Source organism: Odontomachus brunneus, unplaced genomic scaffold (assembly GCF_010583005.1).
Source record: "Odontomachus brunneus isolate Ranch 3 - 2012 unplaced genomic scaffold, Obru_v1 Obru_scaffold_194, whole genome shotgun sequence".
Taxonomy (NCBI): Eukaryota; Metazoa; Arthropoda; class Insecta; order Hymenoptera; family Formicidae; genus Odontomachus; species Odontomachus brunneus.
The window spans coordinates 375,944-381,296 of NW_022639644.1; positions in this window are offsets into that span (position 1 = coordinate 375,944).

Consider the following 5,353-nt stretch of genomic DNA (forward strand, 5'->3'; position numbering starts at 1 on the left):
CTATCTTTACTTTTTCTCTACGTGCTCCAGAAACTGACCTATTTTATAGCGTGTTCGACTGGCTCTGGGTTAATCGCTCCGAGAGCGATTAATGACGTCATAAGTCTCTACTAGCCAATCATAAAGTTTATAAGTACTTGCTCGACCAATAAACGTAGGCTGAATAATCCAGAGTGGGTTAACCCAGAGCCAGTCGAACATGGACGCCCCTTCCGCGTATAGGCCTATCTGCCTACTGAACGAGGTGGGCAAATTCTTCGAAAGAATTATTGTGTTCCGCCTCGTCCGGCACCTCTCTCGGGAGGGCCCGGACTTGGGCGACGCTCAATATGGCTTCCGCGTGGGCCGCTCCACGATAGACGCGATTCTCCGTGTGAGGGCCTTCGCGGAGGAACAGGTGGAACAGGGGAGGGTAGTGATGGCAGTTTCGTTAGACATAACGAATGCATTTAACTCCCTCCCCCTGGGACCGGGTGTAGGAGGCGATGCGATTCCATCGCTTCCCTCTCTACCTGGTCCACATAGTCCGGGTTTATTTCCGAGGGAGGGAAATAAACCGGCGCGGGGCCCTCCTGCTCTGGAAAAAGCAGCTGGGGGGGGGGGGCAACGTGCCAGGCAGGCGGACCATCGAGGCCATCCGCCCCTGTCTACTCGAATGGGTTGACAAGGCTCACGGCGGGCTAAAGTTCTACCTGACGCAGGTACTCACCGGACACGGCTGTTTCGGGGAGTACCTGTGTCGCATAGGTAAGGAGCGTACGGCGCACTACCACCACTGTGCAGCCGGTCGGGACACCGCGCAGCACACCCTGACCGAGTGCCAGGCGTGGGCTGTAGAGCGGGACATCCTGACCGCAGTGGTGGGCAGAGACCTCTCGCTTCCGGCCGTGGTCAAGGCCATGATCGGAAGCAAAGAGGCTAGGGAGGCGATGGCCTCCTTCTGTTCCACCGTCATGGGGCAAAAGGAGGCCGCTGAAAGAGTCAGAAGGAGGGAGGCTGAGGTTGTCCCACTCCCTCCCTCCACCTCTTGCTCGGAGGAGGACGAGGCGGATGAGGTGCCACGGAACGACGTAAGGCGGGGTCGCAGGTGGCGCCCCCGCCCCCTCCCGCCCACCTCAAATACAGACAAAGGCAAGGGGGGAACCCAAATTGAGTGTCCCCTCCCTCATGGGGGAAAAGCCCCTTCCCGGCGCCGCGGCCGGGGGGGGATGAGGACACTCCACCCCTATACTTAAACAACCCCCCCAAATATTCACCCTTCATTCCACCGCCCACCTACCACCCTCACTGCTGTTTGCTTGCTTGCGCGCGCGCGGGCTCCCCCTCTATTCGTGCGCTGCGTGCGCGCCCCCTTCCTGCTATTTCGGGTGGGGAAAGGGCCTCACACCCCCCATCTTTCCCCTATAACATTCTCTCTCCTCTTTCCCACCATACCCCCCCAGAGATGTCCCCATTCCCTCGCTCGGCCACCCGCCTGCTTGGATGGGCCAGTTCGGAGTCACGAAGACTCAGGACGCGAGAGTGAAGCCCACCCCACTCGCCGAGAGGGACGGATGGGGGGCGCTTAGACGCTCTGGGCGTTCTCCGATCTCGGAGGCGCGTCCTTGGGCGCCTCCTTTCCCAGCCCCTCTGCGAGTGGTGCTGGTAACGTTCCCAGGGAGGGCCGACGGCAGGCGTGGACTCCTGCCGTCGGCAAACTCAGACCCCCCCCCCCACAACCAACGGGAGGGGAGCGGCGAGAGGTCGTGTGTCCGCCTGTCGCCGTACAAATGCCACGGTACGGCACAATCGGTGGGGCGGGTAACTGGCGGGGGCATACACCCCCGCCATCCTCCCCCCCACAGGGTAAGGAGCGCTGCAAGCGCTAGCGCAAGACGGCCCCCTGAAGAATGCCGAAAGGTGATGCCAGAGGGCCGCTCCATTGGCGCGAAGTGGAACACACTCAAGGGTTCTTAGTAGGTATACCTCCCCCCTCTTCTTAGAGAAGGGGAGGGGAGTCCCACATACCCCCGGAGACCTCCCCGGGTCTCCGGGGAATGCGTAATGCATTTTCCCCTGAGTTATAAAAAAAAAGAGCCAGTCGAACATGCTATTAGCTCAAAGTCTGAAATCATGAATTTATGCGTAAGAAACGTCATCTTCTCACCACAGAAACGTCGTCTCCTAATCATAGAAATGTCCGTTGACTATGTTTCTCCGTTAGATGGCGGGATGTCGGAGTGATTATCTAATTTACCGACTAGTGACTGTCATCGCGGCAATGTCAAGTGACAGTTTGCGTGTACGAGAATGGGGTTATATGTTTAATACATAATAGCTTTAAAAGTTGCGAAGTATGTTTACCGTAATTTTTAAGAAAAACTATGGAGTTATTAACAAGGATAATATCAGATACCGACAGCACAGGATATCCTATGGACATCCGTTTTCTGTCCATTTTTGGTCGAGATATCCATGGACCTTATAAGATGTCCATAGAATATACATTAGTGGACACCGGAGGGATATCTTGAAATGGACAAGTTTATACGTCCATATGCTATCCTTGTTATGGCACTCGCAGACCAGATTTTGTTGACAGTACTCTTCAAAGTTATGTAAATAAATATCATATCAACTGATAGATTTTTTAAACCACTTCTATATTTCTTAATCATTTTTTTTCTAAAAATTATTCGACAATAATTTTTCTAAAATTATTGTCGAAATATTTGACTGGTTCATTAGGGAGTATCCGCTACGTTGGAATGAGAGAGATACTAAAGTGAAATAAAAACAGGGAGGAAGCACCAAGGTAACGTTACCGAACGCACCTTAACTCGCTCCCTCTATCAACGCCATCTGCATATGTAATTCCATTTTCGATCTCTCCGCTGGCTGTTTGCTGCTTGCTCTGGCCGGCATGAAAATTTCTCCATTTTTCTGAAAGGTAATCCTGCTTTTTTTTAATGTACACAGAAAAAATTAAATAGTGTGCCATTAGCTTTATATCATCAAAACGATATAAGAATTAGATTTTTTTAACATCGTTTTATAAAGAATATATATAAAGAAGAAATCGATAATCTTGCGAAATGTGTTATGTTAATATTATTTAAAAAAAGTTTTTATTACATATTTGATGTTATTCGTCAAGAAAGTAACGTAGATTATAGTATAAAATATTTCTGATTAAACTGTGAAGTTTTCACGCTATAATTGAGGTTATATTTGAGGATATTATTTTTAGTTATGGAGATACGTCGTAAATATAAATCGTCTAAAACATAATTAATTCCATGTCGAATTAATGCCGAAAAACTAATATTGACATTGACTCTATATCGAATCAACTATATATTTCAGACTGGATTTATATTTGATACATACTTTCCATAACCAAAAATAATCATAGTGTGAGACAATTTCATAATTCAAACAGAAATGTACTTTTACCACCATTATACTTTATACCACCATTTTAAATAGAATAAATATTAATTTTAATTTAGAGATTAACGTTTAATATTGCTCTTTAGTGCAGAATTCAAAAGTATGTTTGAAAATAAATTTTCATTTTTTATATAGGATAAGAGTTTTCTAGGTAATTATCCAGTTTAGCGGCCTCACCTCCGATTTCGATAAAAGTAGGCTCAATCGACGCGTTTTTGCATGCCAAATAACTTTTTCTTCTGACAAAATCGTCGCTCTCTACTGCGAAGCGAGATATTAATAGACAAAGTTGAGGGCGTGTTAGGTTAGAAAATCTGTCATACCGTCTATCTCTAGCTATGTAACTGGGGGGCTTCGCCCCCCAGACCCCCGTATCACAGGGGTGGGGGCTACAGTCTTTTGTGAGAAATACATTCTTTAGCTTAATTAAGCATAAGAGACTATAGCCCCCATCCCCCCTGATAGGGGGGTCTGGGGGGCAAAACCCCCCAGTTACATAGCTAGAGATAGATGGTATGACATTTTCTAACCCAACACGTCCTCAACTTTGTCTATTAATATCTCGCTTCGCAGTAGAGAGCGACGATTTTGTCAGAGGAAAAAGTTATTTGGCATGCAAAAACGCGTCGATTGAGCCTACTTTTATCGAAATCGGAGGTGAGGCCGCTAAACTGGATAATTACCTAGAAAACTCTTATCCTATATAAAAAATGAAAATTTATTTTCAAACATACTTTTGAATTCTGCACTAAAGAGCAATATTAAACGTTAATCTCTAAATTAAAATTAATATTTATTCTATTTAAAATGGTGGTATAAAGTATAATGGTGGTAAAAGTACATTTCTGTTTGAATTATGAAATTGTCTCACACTATGATTATTTTTGGTTATGGAAAGTATGTATCAAATATAAATCCAGTCTGAAATATATAGTTGATTCGATATAGAGTCAATGTCAATATTAGTTTTTCGGCATTAATTCGACATGGAATTAATTATGTTTTAGACGATTTATATTTACGACGTATCTCCATAACTAAAAATAATATCCTCAAATATAACCTCAATTATAGCGTGAAAACTTCACAGTTTAATCAGAAATATTTTATACTATAATCTACGTTACTTTCTTGACGAATAACATCAAATATGTAATAAAAACTTTTTTTAAATAATATTAACATAACACATTTCGCAAGATTATCGATTTCTTCTTTATATATATTCTTTATAAAACGATGTTAAAAAAATCTAATTCTTATATCGTTTTGATGATATAAAGCTAATGGCACACTATTTAATTTTTTCTGTGTACATTAAAAAAAAGCAGGATTACCTTTCAGAAAAATGGAGAAATTTTCATGCCGGCCAGAGCAAGCAGCAAACAGCCAGCGGAGAGATCGAAAATGGAATTACATATGCAGATGGCGTTGATAGAGGGAGCGAGTTAAGGTGCGTTCGGTAACGTTACCTTGGTGCTTCCTCCCTGTTTTTATTTCACTTTAGTATCTCTCTCATTCCAACGTAGCGGATACTCCCTAATGAACCAGTCAAATATTTCGACAATAATTTTAGAAAAATTATTGTCGAATAATTTTTAGAAAAAAAATGATTAAGAAATATAGAAGTGGTTTAAAAAATCTATCAGTTGATATGATATTTATTTACATAACTTTGAAGAGTACTGTCAACAAAATCTGGTCTGCGAGTGCCATAACAAGGATAGCATATGGACGTATAAACTTGTCCATTTCAAGATATCCCTCCGGTGTCCACTAATGTATATTCTATGGACATCTTATAAGGTCCATGGATATCTCGACCAAAAATGGACAGAAAACGGATGTCCATAGGATATCCTGTGCTGTCGGTATCTGATATTATCCTTGTTAATAACTCCATAGTTTTTCTTAAAAATTA